The sequence below is a fragment of the Mustela putorius genome, unplaced genomic scaffold (assembly GCF_011764305.1).
Source record: "Mustela putorius furo isolate JIRA1106 unplaced genomic scaffold, ASM1176430v1.1 tig00003863_pilon_pilon_pilon, whole genome shotgun sequence".
NCBI classification, from domain to species: Eukaryota; Metazoa; Chordata; class Mammalia; order Carnivora; family Mustelidae; genus Mustela; species Mustela putorius.
Genome location: NW_025422015.1, coordinates 27,563,285 through 27,584,399, shown reverse-complemented (window position 1 = coordinate 27,584,399; position 21,115 = coordinate 27,563,285). Strand labels below are relative to the sequence as shown.

The following is a 21,115-nucleotide window of genomic DNA, read 5'->3' as shown; positions in this document are numbered from 1 at the left end:
ACCCATAAATAATACAGAGAACAAACTGATAGTTGCCAGAGAGAAGGAGGATAGAAGATGGGCAAAATGGGTGAAGGGGAGTGAGAGACACAGGCTTCCAGTTGTGGAATGAATAAGTCAAAGGGATACAACGTATAGTCAATGGTACTGTAACAGTGTTGCATGGGGACAATTGGGAGCCATACTTGTGGTGACCATAGTGTAAGGTATAGATTTGTGGAACCACTATGTTGGGCACCTGAAACTAATGTAACTATATTCTAATTAAAAAAAAAAAAAAGAGTATCAAGAACTAAGTGCCTGAATGCAATCCTCATTCTACCAACTTCCTAGCTCTGTGTCCTTGGACAAATCCCTTAGCTTTTCTATGCCTCAGTTTTTGTATCTATAAAAGGAGAATAATAAATGTAACTACCTCAGAGGTTGTGAGAATTAAATGAGTTAAAATACCAAAATATTTTGACAAGGAAATGACATTAAGTAGAGCACTGAACTACTATTAGCTATTTCTAGTACTAAGTCCGTATTTTTGCTATTGAGCAGGCATAGTTATACCTAGACATTAAATATTAAATTGAAGAAAATGAAGATAAGAAAAAATGAGTAAAATAGGATCATACAAGTATAACTAATAACACAGACATATTTATGTAATATTTTTCCATCACATTCACAGCAAACCCGGCCTGGGACGTGGGTTTCTATAATCTCTTCACATGTATTTTCAATTAGCAATAATCGCGCCTCGGATAAACCTCATTGGCTATGATACTGCCACTTGAGCAAAGCTCTTCACATGTATTTTCATTCCTTGAATTACCACCTTGCTTTATCTACCTGCCCTTGTCTATTACCACTCTCACCACATCACTGTAAGATACTCAAGGGTAAACTATTCCTTTTTATTCATCCTTATATCCCCTTTCCATCTACTCATTTATTTCTCCATTCATTAAACAAATATAATGTGCATTTCATCAGTGTATTTTTTTCCCTTGGAGATAAAATAATAAACAAAATTCTGGCTTTCTTGGAGCTTATGTGTTGGTGACTTACACAGCAATTATAAAACAAATAAATATTCAGCATTTGTCCAATGAAAGGTGTTGTAACGAATTACCCAGTTCTTAGCTCAGAGTAGATTTTCAGTAAATAATTGTTGAACTAATGCACTTATGCAAAAGAAAAAAAAGAGCCAAAAGGCAAATAAAAGACATTTTCATTGTTCTTTCTACTCAAATCAAAATGGAGGAGCTGTATAGTGCACAGATGGCTGAAACAGGGGATACTTATTTTGTCTTCTGTGCTCAGCCAGTCAGAGGTTGAGCCAACACAGAAGAACTGGGGACCACTGAAGTCATTTAAGGGTGAACATTATCTTTTTTTCTTTTCTTTTTTTTAAGATTTTATTATTCATTTGACAGAGGGAGACACCACCAGAGAGGGAACACATGCAGGGGGAGTGGGAAAGGGAGAAGCAGGTTTCCCACTGAGCAGAGAGCCTGACGACCCTGGGATCATGACCTGAGCCAAAGGCAGAAGCTTAACGACTGAGCCACCCAGGTGCCCCTGAACATTATCGTTTTATGTATTCTACCTTAGTGCTGCTTGGATGGGAACTTTCATTCTCACACATTTTCCACTTCTTTAGTGATAGAAAGATGCCATCATACCAGCAAAATAGAAGCTTAAGCTTTTCAGTGAGTCTTTGAATTAATTATTATTATCATGACCACTATCATCATCATTACTGCAACAGACAAATGTTATGTACCCATCCTAAGTCACCATGGTGCCATTGTCACTGCTGTCATCCCCCAGGCTACTTCTCTTTTGTATATTATTGTTTTGAGTACTTCTTTAAGATGAAATGAAAATGACACAACCACTTTCATATGCAGTGACTTGCCACTTCAACAACTCCTTGGTTAACTGAAGGAAAATATCCTCTGTAGTTGAATAGCTAATTAACATTAAGTTTCTTCAAGACCTTTTCAATCTCTTCTTATAAATACTTTGATCTATTGAGACTTCTCACTTCTCCCTTAATGTACACTCTCTAAGTATGGCCTTAAAATCTGAAGAGAGGGGCACCTGGGTGGTTCAGTGGGTTAAGCTGCTGCCTTCAGCTCAGGTCATGATCTCAGGGTCCTGAGATCGAGTTCCGCATCAGGCTCTCTGCTCAGCAGGGAGCCTGCTTCCTCCTCTCTCTCTCTGCCTGCCTCTCTGCCTACTTGTGATCTCTGTCTGTCAAATAAATACATAAAATCTTTTTTAAAAAATCTGAAGAGAGTTTTTGAAAATGCAGTGCACGTGTCTCTTTTCAAAAAAAAGGGTTTTTTTAAAATATGTATATGGAAAGTAGATGAAAGTAGAAGAAGGATAAATCACTCTGATGACTTTATACACCCCCATAACTGCTTTGTTCTCCCATTGGGATGGTGGCTGGTTACTCTTTTTTGTCTTGTTCATCCTTAAAACCCTGTCCAACTCCCTAAATCCATTCTCTACCATGACCATACTGCCACTCCCCAGGAAACTTCCTATCCACCCAATATTCCTTTTCACCGGTGCACATTTTTACTCCCCCTTCTGATACCAAAGGAGAAAAAAAATATTTCTTAACTTTGTACTCTGATTTAAAACCTCTTCGCTGTTCTCCTTGCTCTCACCCACTCACCACATCTTCGGCTCACCTCTGACCTCCACACCTCCCCGGCAATTTCATCACTAACTTGGCCTGAGTTAGAGGAATGATTCATAGAATCATAAAATTCAGGGTGGAAGAGACCTTAAAGGTCAGCTAATTCAACCAGCCAACTAAGCGGAAAAACCAGCTCTCATTTTCATTCTTTCTTCCCTGATTTTCCTAATGCAATTGCAAACATAAGAACAGTGTCCCTAGTTGTTACAGAACTTCCTGCTTTGTAAATCCCTTCTCTCTGGGATAGCTTAGGTAGACAATGGGTTACAGATGAGGGAACCTGAAATCCTCTGAATACGGAGCTGGTCACTCTTTAAAAAAGTGTTTAAAGGTGAGTATATTTATTTCATTGACTTCATTTATTCCATGACATAACTGAATATTATCCCCAGAATATGTAAATAGATAATCCATCAAAAAGATACAAAAATAACCCATAAACATATATAATATCCTCATTCATAGTAAATAAGTGTCAAGACTGTAATGAGGTAATATTTATCATATGGCAAAAAATTAAAGCAGGTACTCTCACACATTGCTAGTGGGTATGTACAAAACTTTAAAGACAGGGATGTGGGATATCTAACAAATTTACATATGTGTCTAGCTTTTGAGCCAGCAATTCCACTTATAGGAATTTACCCTAAAAATACACCTCCAAAAATATAAAAATATATCTGTACAATATTACTCAGATTATTCATTGCTGTATTTTTCATAATTTTTAAATATTGGAAACAACCTCTATGCCCATTTATAGGAGAGCAGTTGAATAAATTCTGCCACATCCATAAAATGGAGTACTATGCAACTGTAAGAAAGAAAAAGATCCATAAATCAATATAGAGTACTCTCCAGGATATACTATTAAATAAAGAAAGAAAAATATCTATATTAAGTTATTTTTGTGTAAGAAAAGAGAGAGATTTAGAAAATACACATGCATCCACTCACTTGTTGTTTTGTTTGTTTGTTTGTTTGTTTTAAGATTTTTATTTATTTACTTGACAGAGGGAGAGAAACAGTGAGCGAGGGAACACAAGCAGGAGGAATGGGAGAGGGAGAAGCAGGCTTCCCGCTGAGCAGAGAGCCTGATATGGGGCTCAATCCCAGGACCCTGGGATCAGGACCTGACCCGAAGGCAGATGCTCAGTGACTGAGCCAGGTGCCCCATCATCCACTCCTCTGTGCATAAAGAAACACAGCAGGATAAAATAGAAACCAGTAAGACAGTTTAAAAGAATAAAACAAATGTGGGAAATCATACCACTTTTTATAAAATCTTGACTTGTGGAAATATGTGAATACTTCATATACTCAAGAAAACAAGGATGATGGGCACCTGGGTGGCTCAGTGGGTTAAAGCCTCTGCCTTTGGCTCAGGTCATGATCCCGGAGTCCTGGGATCAAGCCCTGCATCAGGCTCTCTGCTCAACAAGGAGCCTGCTTCCTCCTCTCTCTCTGCCTACCTCTCTGCCTACTTGTGATCTCTGTCTGTCAAATAAATAAATAAAAATCTTAAAAAATAAAAATAAAAACAAGGATGAGAGAGGAAAAACTAAAAAATGAAATATAAACAGAAACATACAAATGAGCCAAAGTGGAGGGAGAATGAACTCAAATAACTTGTAGTGGAATAGTTGGACTATATCCCTTCAAGCTAAAGACAACAAGTGCTAATAATTATTGAAGTTCAATCAGTAGAGGGGTTTTTTCTCATAGATATATAGAGGGGCAGTTCTGAAACTACTTTCTGCATATTCCAGTATTAGGCAAATAATTCAATATACTATGGTCAATGTGAGTTTTCTCACTGACAAAAAGAGAGTTACAAATGTGGAAAAGAGGAAGGTCTGGATGATCCCTGTGGCCTTCCCAGCTCTGTCAGCTGAGAAGATCTAGAAGTGATGACAGCCATTTTCCATTAACAAAACAAAACAACTTTGGGACAGGGAAAGTACAACTTGAGTGGCAGGAAATAAGAATGATAGGGATGTATCAAAAGCACAAAGCAGCCAGATTGAAGGCCTTCTTACTAGTAAAATCTTGGAAATCTGAACATCATAGTGATAATTACAGTAACTTATATAGCCTATTGAATAAAATAAGAATCATGAGTCCATAGTGATATGCACATATATGTAGAAGAGGAATCTCTTTTTTATTTTTTTAAGATTTTTATTTATTTATTTGTCAGAGAGAGAGAGGGAGAACACAAGCAGGGGGATCTGCGGGCAGAGGGAGAAGCAGGCTCCCCGCTGAGCAGGGAGCCCAATGTAGGACCTGATCCCAGGACTGAGGGATCATGACCTGAGCTGAAGGCAGATGCTTAACCAACTGGGCTACCCAGGCATCCCGAGAAAGCTCTTCTTTCTAGTACAAAAGCACTAGTAAATATAAAAGAAATGATGTATAGGGAAAGTCACTGTTCAGCAGCTGCCATTGAAATAATTGCTTCAGGCAAGAATCATCAATGGATGATAAACTAGTATGTACCAGTTTGAAGAGTCAACAGATATCTACATAGTCTCAAAGTTTCTCCCATTAGATATTTATTAATCACAATGAAAAAAGTAGTAACTTCTTAGGGCAGAATGAGGAGGACACAGCATCTCTCCTAGGTTTTTCCTGCTGAAAATGGGTAACCTGAATCTAATGATGAGGAAGCATCACACAAATTCAAATTGAGGGACATTTTATAATATAACTGGCTATAGAACTTCAAAAATGTCAGTGTCATAAAATATGAAGCACTGCTCCAGGTTAAAGGAGTGAGACCAATGTGAGACCCAGCAGCTTTTTTTGTTGCTGTCATATTTGGTTAGTTGGTTGGTTTCTATAAAGAGAATTACTTGGACTATTTGAAAAATCTGTATATTAAATAATAATTTATATCAATGTTAATTTCCTGATTTTGATGATCATATTTGTTATGTAAAAGAATGTCTTTGATTTTAGTGTGGATGTTTGAAATATTTAGGGGTAAGTAGCATCATCTCTGCAACTTTCAATTTTTATCTTTTTGAGAATCTTTGGGGTGAAGGGTCATCTTTGGAAATCTCCTTGCAACTTTCCTAGAAGTCTGAATGTATGTCAAAACAAAATGACTTTATTGTTGTCCTCATGTGGCTGATCTCGCCATTACGTACTGGACATTTATCATGTGCTCTCTCCTCTACTTCCTCTTCTTTTCCATTCTATAGCATCTTCTACCCACTCATGCTGGTAACAAAAATGTGAGTTTGGGTGGAGTGGGCAACCTTTGATTCTCCTAACTCTCAGATGTAAAAAACAGATATATTTCCATTTTTGCTTAACTTTTACCAAATCCATCCTTCACACACAGTAGTAGTTGTTATAGGTACATATGCTGCTCTCATTATGTCATCTACCAAAGGTGACGGCAAGGATATGATGTGGGACGTTTGGACCAATTCCAACCCTTTTCTATAAATCTGTTCTAAAGCAAGAATACTCAAACAGCTATATAGTAGGTCCCATGAAGTCTAGGGGAGACTAAAATAGGTACTTTCGTACTTTTTAAAACTATCTATACACTTGAAGATGAGTTTGTGTGTACTATGTTTAAGTTGTGCAAATGTGTGTGACTCGTGCATGCATTCATTCATAAGAAGGCCCTTACGGAAAACCTAGTACTTGCCAAGATTTACAGGTACATTCTATAGATTCCGAAGCTACAAGAAATGTCCCCTTTCTGGAATAGCATTTTTAGGAAAGAACAATGTGGTAAGTGCTATAATTGAATTATACACTATGTATTATGAGAACACAAAGGAAAACACAATTAACCTCACAATCATTGATACTAAGTCACAGAAGCTTAAGTCAAAAAGCCATAAAAGACACCGAGACACTTAGCTGCCTTTGCCAAACTGACATCCTAAATCTTGTCTGTTGTATTCCTGACCAGTGACCATGGAAAGGGCCACAGTACCATCCCTGTGCCTTGGAACTGACTCAGAGACAGAAGCCAGGAGAAAACAGGACACTGAGGCAGGAATAGAGTTGACCTAGCCTTCCTCCTGGGTGCCTCTACTTCCTATCTTTAAAATACAGACTTGCCACATAATATTTCAGTTATTTAAAAGATAATGGTGCTTAAAAAAATCCAACTGAGCATGAATTTTTGCACACAATTTCTCATATTGATGTGGGTGTGTGTGTGTGTGTGTGAGAGAGAGAGAAAGAGAGAGCGAGAGAGAGACCAAGACAGAGAGAGAGTGTGTGTGTGTGTGTGTGTGCATTTCCAACTAGAATGTAATCCTCTCGGAGTACCTGGGTAGCTCAGTGGGTTAAAGCCTCTAACTTCAGCTCAGGTAATGATCCCAGGGTCCTGGGATTGAGCCCCACAACACATCGGGCTCTCTGCTCAGCAGGGAGCCTGCTTCCTCCTCTCTCCCTGTCTCTCTGCCTACTTGTGATCTCTGTCAAATAAATAAATAAAATCTTAAAAAAAAAAAAAAGGAATGTAATCCTCTCAATGTCTGGCATCTAAGTACACAAAAAGGTTGTTCAAAGAGGATGTGCTAACAACAGCTGGTTTCTGTAAAAGGATAATTAATGCTGCAATATTCGTAAGAGTGAAACTCTGATACAAACTTAAACATTCAGCCAATTGTTAGGAAAATGTTACACTGAGCCATATTATGGAAGGATTTTTTTACAGAGGTAGATTTATATGTGCTCATATAGAAGACTGTTACAGATATATTGTCCAGTACACTTACAGTTATATTAGCATTGCAATGCTAATGAAGTATGAATCTCAATTTACAAACTTAGATATACAAGAAATGTAACTTTTAAAAAATAAGGAATTCGTTTTCTTACTTACTTTTAACCTTACTTTTATGTGGTAATAGAAAATAAATTTCTGATATTGCATTTGAGTTCCAGGAAGGTTTATGTGAGCCAAGTTGTCGGTGAAAAGACCACTCATCCCTGGTTTTATCATCTATCATACTGGTATCCTAGAATCTATTCTTACCCTGTCTGGCCACCCATCTTAGGATCATGCCAATCATTTCTATGTCTTCCCTTTCCTGAGTTCACCTCTCCCAGCTACTCCCATGACCTTCCCAAGAGAGTCATTCCATCCATGCTAGGCTGCAGGAAATTCTGAGAGACTGTCTAAAGTCCAATGGGTCTTATGCATACATACACGCAGTATGTATAGGAGATTGTCTCAAACCACAGGGAAAATGGTGGAAAATTCACCTTTGTCATTGCCAGAAAGAGTGATTTATGGCTTCGTTCTTTCCTTAAACTCCCAATTTGTCTTTATATTATATTATATCTTTTGTGGGCTTTTGTTCCTGAATCTTGGCTAAACTTCTTAGGCTTAACCTACTGGCCTCAAATAAATAAATAAATAAAACACAAACAAACAAATGAAAAACCTCACAAAACAAAAAAACAAAAACAAAACAAAAAACTCAAAACCTATTGGTCTCAAAAATATTGGGCATTTGCATTTTCTGTCTATCTCCTCATTACTATAGTAATTGGTTATGTACTCTTCTTTGGAATAAACATGAGGAGTACCTCTCCACTCAATGCCATTCATAAAATCATAGGTACTATACAAAAAATCAACAATAGAAGAAATACCAAGAGAACATCCCAGGACTAAGAAATATTCCTATTAGTGGGGCACCTGGGGGGCTCAGTTGGTTAAGTGTCCAACTCTTGATTTCAGCTCAGGTCATGATCTCAGGGTTGTGAGATCAAGCCCTGGGAACAGTGTGCTGGTATGGAGCCTGCTTAAGATTCTCTCCCTCTCTCTATGCCCCTCCCCCTCTATTAAAAAAAGAGAGAGAGAAAAGAAAGAAGTATTCCTATTACTGAAATAAACCAAATGTTCTTTCTTGCTGTCAAAGACCTTAATGCCAAAAACTAAATTGTATATAGACAAACACCTGGAATTTATTATAAATTTTTGATATAACTTTGACCATAATTTTGACTATCTTTTATATTAACACCTGATAGTGAAATGTAAAAAAAGTAAGTTCAACTTCTCTTAGATTAAGTTCCATTAATATTATAAATGTTTTCAAATATTGGTTATTAATGGACAGAATAAATAAAATACTGCATTACTATAAAAAGCTAGCTACCTCCACTGACATTTCTTTTCCCCCTCGGGGCCTTGCCACCACACCTGCCTGAGAGTCTACCTAGAAAGCAGACACAACATCTCTACCTTGAAACTCCCTAAGCCTGCTTTTGTCCTGTCTTTTTACTACCAAGGTCACTTGAATTGGGGAGGCAGGACAGAAGACCTTCTTTCTTAGGAACCCACAAGAAAAGGTGTTGTAGTTTGAACACTGTAGAGAGACGCTTGCTGAGGCATGAGTAGGGAGGGCTGAGATCTAGAAAGGCAAGACCCTTGGCATGGGGCCAAGGCTGCTGGAAGAAGGACGGGCTTTTATCTTTACACAAAGGTGTTGCCAGCTGTCTAAGCCACTGCCCCTAGGAGGTATCTGCTCCACATGGTGCTTTATTGTAATTCATTCACCAAAAGGTGCCCTTTTTCTAATTTTCAGAGAGAAGCAGCATAAGTTGCCAGAGGTCCTTTCTTCCTACATCTCTCTCCTCTCCCAAGAACTGAAATCTTTTTTTTTTTTTTTAATCTCATCTTAAAAGCTCTAAGGCCTCTTCTGACTTACTATATATTCTTCCAAATCTCTTTTTATTCTCTGTGTTTTTCTGTCCCCTCGGGGACTAGAAACTCGAGAATTAGAGACTCAAAAGTCGTTGACTTCCTTTTTTTAATGTAAGCAGTTGGGTTATCTTTTCCCGGAGGCAGTGAACACTGAATGTGCTAGCTGATGGAGTGGTTGAAAGGGCAGGACCACCAGGAAATGCAGTGGAAAGAAAACCCCTCGGTTAATATTTCAAAATGCCATCTGCCATTGTGTGTGCATAGACTAATTCTAGAAGGCTACACACTTGTCTAAACTGTTAGCAATAATTCCTCTCGGGAGTGAAATTTGGAGATGAGACCTGTATTTTTTGCTATATAAATTTCTGCACTGAAGTGTTTTTACAGGAGCTTATGCGACTTCCGCACATTTTTTTGAAAGGCAAACTTTTTTTCCAGAGGAAAAATGCTCCAGTGTACTTCCAGTGATGGTATTCAGAATGATGATTTGTTTGTTCTTGTTTCTCCCAAGTGTTTTGCGGTACGTCCACCTCTCTGTGTCAGAGAAAACTATTTTTAAGTTCTTGAATACTGGTTATAATTCTCACATTAATGTGAGTTACAGAAATGGCAGTAGTAATTGATGGAAATAATATGGACTAAAATGTACATAATTTGCATAATTCAATATGATTTACTTCCCAGATCCCACACTGGAATGCCAATTTCCCATTTCCTTTCTGCAGATGAGAAAGGGCCAATACTTAACAGATAACAAGTCTAAGTCCCAAAGGGGGGCCCAAAGGAACAGAGCTAGGAGAGCTGGAACCAGAGTTCCAGATCCCTAGATTTCATTCCAGTGTTATTTCTATTACAGAACATGCTTTCTCAGTTTGGGCTACTTCTTTCCTTTAGTCATAGAGGGACAATGCTGAGCAGAGGTGGGTTTACAGGAATGAGGTTTAAGCTTCAAGCACCTAGTCTGCATGGGCCCTTCTAGGGTCCTGGGAGGGCACGACATTAGGTTCATATGGGCACATGATTTTGTAAAATGTGCAACGTAATTTTTTTTAAACAGCAATTGGTTCCTCTCCAGGTTCTCCTTATACTAGGTGGTATTGGTAGCCTTGTGCCTTTGAGGATATGAGTTAAGGAGTGGTTGATTAAGCTGATTGATATACACAATTTCAGTATATCATTATTTATATGGTTTACAGTTAAGCTCCACGAAAGTTATTGCCAGCTAGCTACCCCAGTATAGGGACAGATTCTAAGAATACTCTTACTGTCCACTGTGTCAATTCTACTGGTCTCTTGACACAAAGGTACAGAGCCAAAGGTTATTACATAGCTCAGTCTGACAGCATGTGGTGGTGGAGGTTGGAATTATGGGGCCAGAAGCTAATATGTAGAAAATTCTTCCAATCATCAAGTGCATAAAATTTTAACAGAGGGTTTGGTTTCCATCAAGATCTAGTCAAAAGAGATGCTTTCTCCTCTCAGGAATATATTTGAGAATGCTGTACAGACAATTATAAAAGCTCCACATTTTTTATAGTTTATGGTAGCTGTATGAAACAGAATATTTCAGGATTTCTAGGTTTGAAGGGAAGAGACCTGTGACTATACCAAAAATAGAGCAGGTCTGTAATAGTTCAATAGCATGACAAGAGGTTTCCTCAATTGACAGTGGTCAACAGCAGTCTGCATGGCATTACTAATAATGATGGTGTTAAAATTTTATAAACTATAAATAATTTCTTAAATATCCAATCAACCCTAGGGCAAATTATTTTTCTATTCTTTTTACAGAACATTAAATTGATATTAAATAAAGACGCAGTTCAAAAAAAAAAAAAAAGGCAGTCAGACTACAAAGCCAAAACAATATTTTAAGTATTATAGAAGTGTGGCAGACAGCTAGTTAATTTACAATTGCTCTTTGGGGGCTTTTTTTTTTTTTAAAGATTTTATTTATTTATTTGTAAGAGAGAGAGAGAGTGAGAGCGAGCACAGGCAGACAGAGTGGAAGGCAGAGTCAGAGGGAGAAGCAGGCTCCCTGCGGAGCAAGTAGCCCGATGTGGGACTCGATCCCAGGACGCTGGGATCATGACCTGAGCCGAAGGCAGCTGCTTAACCAACTGAGCCACCCAGGCGTCCCGGGGGCTTTTTTTTTTTAAGTTTTATTTATTTAAGTAATCTCTACACCTAACATGGGGCTTGAACTCCCAATCTTAAGATCAAGAGTCATATGCTCTTCTGACTGAGCCAGCTAGGCACCCTTCCTCTTTTTAGACTTTTCTTTGGTATTTGTGACTTTGTGAGCTTTTATAAATGTGTGATCTTTTTGTATCTAATTTCATAAATTTTATATTTAAATTTATATTTAAATTTACAAAATTCACAAATTTTATAAATTTGTGTGATCCTTTTGTATCTAATTTCACATTCTTTTTTTGAAAGACAGTCCCTCTGTGTATGCTTTGGAAAATTATTTAACTCAGATTCACCACAGATGGTGAACACAGTTTTAGATCTCCTTTTGATGCTTGCCTCTAGCAATTTCGTTAACTCTGCATTTCACTGAGTTCCTATCCCACTTCTTTCTGCTTCATATCTCCCTCATCCTTGAAGGTAACATGCACAGAAGCCTTCCCAAGACACCTAGTTTAATTAATTGTTCTTTGTTTCAATTTCCATAGCAGCCGGTACTTAATCTCTGTCATCATATCTATCAGACTCTGCACCGGACTAATTACTCATCAAATACAACTTGAGGACCAATTATATGCCAGATTCTGTGCTGGGACTCAGTACCTCCTTTAGACCAGGACCTGCCCAGGCCCCTATGTTTTAGAAGGCCCTCAAGCCATTCCCCTCCAAATGGGCTAAGGGTCTGCAAGGCAAAGGGGAATGCACATCCAAAATCCGATCTCCTTCCCTAGATCGTGTCTCAGCTACTTGGAATTCCAGAATTCCTAGCTTAATTCCTTCTGTGTGGGTTTCTTCCACTGGCCCTTCATCCAGAGGGCTAACTTACCTCTGGGATAGTCACTCCAAGGGCCAAGGAGAAGGTGCTATTGCAGTGGGGGAGAGAATCCACAGAGCTTGGGTATAAGGGTATAAGGCTGGCATGTCCACACACATGCATGTCACCCCATAATAGGAAAAGAAAGGAACAAGCACTTAAGCACTTAGTAGCCCTACTTATATTCATGCCCTGGACCCTACATATGTCAATTATGGCCCTGCTAAAACTAGTTGAATGTCTCTGTCTTGCTTTTATCTCAAAGATTCCTAAACTTTTTCTGTCTCTGTAAGTTTTTTTCATAGCATAACTAGGAAAAAAGAAATGCCCAATAGTTCTACTTTGTAAGTAATTAGGTCTAAACACCCTACTGGTAAAAATTCACGTCATGTCTGACAGACATCATATTGTTTCCCTCAAAAACATAAAGTATCCTGGGGCTACCTGGGCAAGTCCTGCCTAACTTGGGGCTACCTGTGAATTTGTACTTGGATGCACAGTTTGAAAATCATGGTTTTATTCACTAGATTATGAGCTTCTTTGGAAAAAATGTTGTATTTCATTCATCCTGGCAAACTGTGTCTTTCAAAGATGACCACATTCTCAGTCCCACATGATTTCCTAGAAACTTATCACTCCCTCAATGAGACAGAAAATTTAACTCTCTTCCCTCCTGAATTTTGAGGGACTGGGGACTCGCTTGTAATCAACAGAATGTAGCAACAAGGACACAGCTTGATTTGAATGGTTAGGTCATACAAGGTGATTAGCTTCCATCTTGATAGCCAGGACATCTGCTCTGAACTGCCCTGTAAAGGACCCAACTCTCTTGAGGCCATCATGCTGCAAGGAAGTCCAAACTAGCCCACTCAGAGACACCCCATGAAGCTGCTTGAAGGAAGATAAAGTCCTCAGTTCCTCCAACCCCCTTCTCTCCTAGGTCTGACCACTACCCTAGTGCAACCACAAGAGATAATGACAGAACCATCCATTTGAGGTCTTTCTGAATTCCTGTCCCACAGAATCTGTGATCATAATAAAATGACTGCTGTTATTTTAAGCCATCAGTTTTGGGTGATTTCTTAGGCAGCAGTGGTAACTAGAAAACTCTTGGGGGAGGGAGCCTTAACAGCATGGTATTTTTTTTTTAAATATTTTATTTATTTATTTATTTGAGATTGAGAGAGAGAGACTGAGAGAGCAGGAGCGGGAAGGAGAGGGAGAAGCAGGCTCCCCACTGGGCAGGGAGCCCAACTTGGGGCTTGATCCCCAGGACCCTGAGATCATGACCTGAGCCAAAGGTAGATGCTTAACCGACCTAGCCACCCAGGTGCCCCAACAGCATAGTATTTTGAGTACTATGGAGGTTCAGTAAATGCTCATCACATTGAATATAGAAATGAAAATCTCAAAATATTGATTAATCTGAATTTAAGTGATGATTGAAAAGAACAAAATTATAGATGTTTATTTCGAAAAATATGGGAAATCTGGTTAGATGTATACTGTATACTGATGCCATGGGTATCAGAGTTTGAGTTTCCTCAGCGTTTTCATAAATCCCTTAGATGAGTCTGTTTCCTTGCCTTTTGTTTTTCTCCCCTTAAAAGGCAGGGAAAGAAGTCTAAACACTCATTTGCAAACTTGCTATAACATGAGGTCACCATAGGGGTCGTACATGCTGAATTTTCCATTCTAGTTAATTGAGGATTTTAATTAGTCAATTCGAACTAAGCAAGGTACTACTATAATTGGTGGATTCCAAAGGCCGCCATCTGTTCCCTTTGTGAATATTAATACTATGTCATGGAGAGTCTAGCAAGGAGAAGAATTTGCCCAGTAGGAATTTTCTTAACATTAGCAAAAGGTGAGTGCTTCAGAAATAAAAAGGAAGAGCTAGGAGAGCAAACAGACGAAAATTTTAAAAAAAGAAAAGAAAAAGACCAGGGAGAAAAGAAACAATCGAATTATTTGGTATGTTAAGTGAATCAACTGAATTTAACCTGAGACGTCAGTTTGTGCCTGGTGTTGTTTTTCATTGGAGTGGAGGGAGGTAATTAAAATGCCATGTAGCGGCTTGCCTTGTATGCATTTCTAAGCATAATTCAAACTCTTATGAATCTGTCCTCTCAAAGAAATGGCTGATTATAGAAACAGAACAAAACCTCTTTGATCCCTCTTGTGATACAACTAGGTCATGAGAAGCCGAATTCCAAATATACTCTGTTCTGGATGACTCTTCGTGGAAAGTCTGACTTGGGGAGGTTTTGAAATGAACAATGACAGAAACCAAGGCAGAATATAAAGCAAAAAGACTTGTTGGCATGAAAAAACACCAACTCTGCGAAGGTTACCTAAATGGACTTTTTGTTAACAACAACTTGTTTTCTAACATCCTTCAAAATAGATTGTTTTCTAACGAACAGTGCCTTAAAGGTATAATAATAGATATCAGGTGTGTGTAAAGATAGATGAATAGATTGTGCCATGCAAAAACCCATAATATTGGGTACTTGTGGGGAAAAAAAGTATGGAATACTTATGAGTTTCTCATAAACTTCAACCTGTTTTGCTACGGGTTTTATTATTTAAAACACTTAAATGTATGTTTGTATTCTAGTCAGAGGAAACTTGTGCTTTTGGAATTAGTTGTATCTCTCTCTAAAAGCAAAAATGTAATCAAAATACCTTGTGGACAACCTAATTTTTTTTTAACAGTTCCTGTAAAAGAAGATGATTAGGGGCACCTGGGCAGCTCAGTGGGTTAAAGCCTCTGCCTTTGGCTCAGGTCATGATCTCAGGGTCCTGGGATCGAGCCCCACTTTGGGCTCTCTGCTTGGCAGGGAGCCTGCTCCCTCCTCTCTCTCTGCCTGCCTCTCTGCCTACTTGTGATCTCTGTCTGTCAAATAAATAAATAAAATCTTTTTTTAAAAAATGTGATTAGGATGAGACTATATATTCATTAAGGTTTTCTTCCCCTTGCGAAGGACAGGCAACCACATACAAACTCGCTTAAAAACAAAAGGGACCCAACGGCTCATAAAACAGTAAGATTCAGTGTTAAGATTGTTTTCAGGTATAGCTCAGTCAGGGACATGGCTCTCTTTGTCTACAATTTCCTTGGTTTTGCCCTTCTTTATAATGCCATCGTCAGGCATCCTTCAGAATTCCAAAACAGCCTCCCAGGAAGGAGGGTTTCATGTGTTCTCACATCTCAGTATACTCCCAGGTTGATCAATCCCAGCAGTCTGGGCATACGTAATCCTAGAGCAAGCACAAGGGGCATGTTCTGATTGGCTGGTCTATCCTAATTCAGGGTGTACCCCTGGACTAGAGTCAGGTCAATCTCACCTCAGCTAATGGCTATGACCTGGTGATGGGGGTGGCTCTTCAAAGGAAAATTTGAGTATTGTCACTTAGGGGGCAAGGGGTAAATAGGTACTGGGAAGATAATCAGTGTTCACTCCAGGTAGTTCTCATCAACTGTCAGAGCAGCCATTCTATTTTCTGGACAAGAATAACTATGTGAAAGTATATGATTTTCATCAGATAAAATAATCCTATTTTAAATTATATTTATAAAATGTAGAAATAATGAGTTTATCAGAAACAAAGAATCAAATTAGCAAAGATTTCAACCAAGGGAAATGGTTTACGACAATAGCTTTGATTCTTTTAAAAACTACTTATGTGTATCAGGTGCTGTGCTAGATTCTAGACACCAAGGATCTCTTTACTATTTCTACACTAATTCTACATTACAAAAAAAATTACCTATCAAACAAACAACAAAACTATTCATTTGTCTTTCCATTTTAAAGATTAATCAAAAACATATAAATTATTAGAAATCCTAAGAGATTAAAAAATGACATACATGTTAAGAAATCCTAAAAGGTAAAAAATAAAACTTTGAAGACAGTTGAAGTACTGAAACTTTGAAGACAAGTGACATTTTTAATAGTGATATCCAGAGTCTTTGTGATATAAATAAATATATTATTTATCATTGTGATATAAATATCTATATATATTTTTGTGATATAATCATTGTGATATAAATAAAAATGTTATTCAATAAAAATAATGCCTAAGGGACACCTGGGTGGCTCAGTTGGTTAAGCAGCTGCCTTCAGCTCAGGTCATGATCCCAGTGTCCTTGGGATCAAGTACCACATCAGGCTCCTTGCCCAGCAGGGAGCCTGCTTCTCTTTGTCTCTTCCTGCCACTCTGTCTGCATGTGCTCGCTCTCTCTCTCTCTCTCTGACAAATAAATAAATAAAATCTTTAAAAAAAAAAAAATAATAATAATGCCTAAAAAGCATTATTCAAGATTAAAATAAATAGTATGTATGTGATCTTTCTGGACTTTTAAAAATTCTTTTCAATTGGGGAGGGTATGTGCTTTGGTGAGTGCTGTGAAGTGTGTAAACCTGGTGATTCACAGACCTGTACCCCTGGGGATAAAAATATATGTTTATAAAAAATTAAAAATTTTAAAAAAAAAGTATTTTCAAAAAAAATATTCATGACTACTACCGTGACTCACTGATATTGTGATAAAAGGGCCCAGATTGGGAACAATAATCGTAAGATAAAACAAAAATGAAACAAAACAAAAAAATGTAGACATTAACACATAAATCATATTAATCCTATGCACTGCTGCTGATAAATTTAAAGCTCACTTCTCCACTAAATCATGCTCTACCACTCTGACGAAGGGCCTGCAAGTTTCTCATTTGCCATTTAATTCCCTACAGGAGTCAGACTGAGCCATTCTGACTCAATCTGAGCTCAACCTTCAATTGCTTCTTCATCATATGACCTAAGGGTGCCATTGGGTATGCAGTATGCAGAATTAACCTTAAGAATTAACCTCTTTAGGATTCAAGTAGTTTATACCACTCACAAATTTCTAACAAAGAATAGCCTGTATTTCATACATTAGTTGAAAACCTAGCAGAAGTGTGCACAGGACTAGCCAAGCACACAGTTGACCTTGTATCAGCAATGAATGCATGTTGAGCACCCACTTCCCACTTTTCATATTTCCATCCTGCCACCACACAGACAACCTCTGTTTGAATGAGCATTTTTACTAAATATTTCACCTCCCACAAAGCAACAGTGTATAAGATTTATATAATTAATGTTTTTAAGGGACTGTTAGAGCCTTGTCTGAAAGATGCCTTTGAAGAGGAAAGGATTGTTGATACTGTGATGTCCTGGATTTTTTATCCTTATCAAGACTGCTTCTATGAGGAAAAGCTACAGAAATGATTGATGGGACCATTTTCATTCAGCACAGTTACAGGTGGTAAAACACTGCTGTGGGACTCAGGCAAGAATATGTCCCTTGGCGACAACAACAGTACACACATGTATCCTGTCAATCACTAAGAATGCAGGTACCATACTTTATAGACCAGGGATAATGTTAATTCCATCCTGCTTACAGTGTGCTTTGTAATGATAAAGTTCAAGGAAATTTGCAAGAACCATAATTTAGCAAGGTGTGAAATGAAAGCTATATATAGGAAAATTGACACATTTTGAAAAATTCAGACATCATCTCTATTCACCCATTAACCAAGAAGAGTTGACATTCAGTTTCAGTGGTACGAATGCATTTCCCCATACAGATTATTTTTGTTGTTATTTAGGGAAGAAGGAAAAGGAAACTGACCTTCATTGAGAATACACAACGGACTATATATATATTGCTAGGAGATTTCATGTTATTTATCTTATTTGATCTTTAAAACAACTGAGTGATGTATATTTTACAGCTGAAATTAAGTCCTAGAAGAAAAATTAATACAGCTAGGATAACACAGGCTACTAAGTGACAGAGCCAAGAACTTAAGTCTGTATGATTCCGAAGTCCACATGATTCCTAAGCCATTGCTCTTTCCATTATACATAAAACAGGGAAGAATAACCATCACCAATCTAATACAGTTGACACTTGATCAACATAGGGGTTAGGGGTGCCAACCCTTACATAGTAAAAATTTGCATATAAGTTTTGACTCTCCAAGAACATACCAACTAGTAGCCTAATGTTGACCAGAAACCTTACCAATAACAATTAGCACAAAATTTGTATATGTATTATATACTATATTCTTATAATAAAGTAAGCTAGAGAAAAGAAAACATTATAAAAATCAAAAGAGGAGTGCCTGGTTGGCTCAGTGGGTTAAAGCTTCTGCCTTCGGCTCAGGTCATGATCCCAGGGTTCTGGGATCGAGCCCCACATCAGGCTCTCTGCTCCGCGGGGAGCCTGCTTCCTCCTCTCTCTCTGCCTGCCTCTCTGCCTGCTTGTGATCTCTGTCTGTCAAATAAATAAATAAAATCTTTCCAAAAAATAAATAAAAATCAAAAGAAAGAGAAAATATACTTACAGTACTGTACCATATGCATAAAAAAAATCCATACATAAATGGATCTGCACTGTTGAAACCCATGTTTTTCCAGGGTCAACTGTAGTTTCTTTCTTCCAGGAGCTTGTCTGTACCTCTGCAAAGACTAGAAGAAACATAACTTTTTCAAATAAATTATTCTTAAATACCCATGGAGTTTTCTCATAACATGCCAGTCTCATTTCTCTTTTCCATCCCTGACCTGTGGACTAGCATCCACAGTTTAGCTTTTTAGCATTACTTACATTAAGTCTCTATTTTAAAATGGTACCTGATTTATACCTACCCCTGCCAATCAGACACACACACTATCTCCAACACTTCCACAATTAATGGGCTCAGTAATGTCATTACTATCGCAGGAACTCCAAAAAGAAAGTAAATTAATGGGTCCATCAGCAAGGACAGAAATAATATGTGACAAAACAGAAATGCCTTCAGGAAGCTTGGATGGGCAGACAGACTCAAGGAGCTGGCCCTCAAGTCAAAAATACATTAACCCTCTGTAGACTAGAATTCGAAAAGAAAAACAGCAAATCATTTAAGCCTGCAAACATCCTTTTCCCAGAGTGCCTGGGTGGCTCAGTTGGCTAAACAACTGCCTTTAGTTCAGGTCATGATCCTGGAGTCCCAGGACTGAGTCCCACATAAGACTCCCTGCTCAGCAGGGGGTCTGCTTCTCCTTCTGAACTCCCCCCTCTGACGCTTGCTCGCTCTCATTCTCTCTCTCTCTCAAATAAATAAATTAAACCTTTAAAAAAGAATCCTTTTCCTAAAATACACATTCTTTTTTTTTAAAGATTTTATTTATTTATTTGACAGACAGAAATCACAAGTGGCAGAGAGGCAGAGAGGGGAGGGAAGCAGACTCCCTGCTGAGCAGAGAGCCCAATGTGGGGCTCGATCCCAGGACCCCGGGATCATGATCTGAGCCAAAGGCAGAGGCTTTAACCCACTGAGCCACCCAGGTACCTCCTAAAATACACATTCCTACTAAGAGGCATCTAACATTCCCAACTTAGGGACAATTCAGACTGTTTTCCCTTAGGGACAATTCAGACTATTGTTTGTTGGTCAAGCACCTGCCTTCAGCTCAGGTCATGATCCCAGGGTGCTGGGGATTGAATCTGGTCCTGCATGGGGTTCCTGCTCAGTGGGGAGTCTGCTTCTCCCTCTGCCCTTTCCAAGCCCAACCCCCCCCCCCGCCCCCTGCTCATGCGTGGTCTCTCTCCTGCAAAAATAAAGAAAATCTTTAAACTTAAAAAAAAAAAAAGACATTGAGAAAATGATTCTAAAGTTCTTCCAGAAGTATAAGCATTTTTTTTTTTAAGTAATCTCTACACCCAACCTGGGGCTGGAATTTATAAATCCAAGATCAAGAGTTGCATGCTCTACAACTATATAAATAGTTGAAGGGATACACAAAATGCAGTATTACGTACAACGGACTATTGTTCAGCATAAAATCATGATATATACTACAACATGGATGAAAACATGCTAACAAAACAAACTGAGATAAATATAAATGTATATTTTTAATATATGAGACAAACATTAAGTGCCTTGGTTTATGTTTAGCAGCTTTGACTAAGTAATAAAAAAAAAGACAACTATCTCAAGAGAAAAGTTAAGTATAATTTAAATAAATTAACAGTCACAAAAAATTATAAAATTAGCCATTAAGATTACAAAAAAAAAACCTAACATCATTAATAATAAAAAACTAAAATTAAAATGATAGATAGTATTTCACCTATCAGGCTGGCAACTATGGAACTATCTACTGTTGATGATGATTCAGAAAAATGAATATTCTTACATACTGCTGGCAGAGCTATAAATTGGTCCAACTGTTATTAAAGGTAATTTGGCAGGAAATATCAAAACTGATTACAATTTGAATGCTGTTTGGTTATCTGATTCTCTTCTCGATAATTTAGATTACAAATAAAACATGTGCACATTTTTTTACCTATAAGGTTTCTCTAAACTTCAGCATTTTTTATAATGGAAAAAAGTTGTAAACATTTAAATGCCCAATAAGAAACAGCTAAGTAAATTTATGATACATTCATACCAAAGACTACTACACTCTCAGGGGAAAAAAAGTAAGATGTTATGGACTATTTAATAAAGTGGAGGAAATGTTCACTATACTAATTTAGGTTTAAAAAGCAGTCTACCAAATAGCATTAGGCAAAATGACTTCATGTTTTGTGAAAATGAAAAAAATATATAAAATTGGAAGGATAATCATCCTTATAACTAATGTGATTGATTAT

General features: G+C 37.9%; 1 pseudogene; it reads right to left on the bottom strand.

The window, feature by feature from the left end:
* Positions 1-630: 630 nt before the first annotated feature.
* Positions 631-790, bottom strand: LOC123387865 (annotated as a pseudogene).
* Positions 791-21,115: the final 20,325 nt, after the last annotated feature.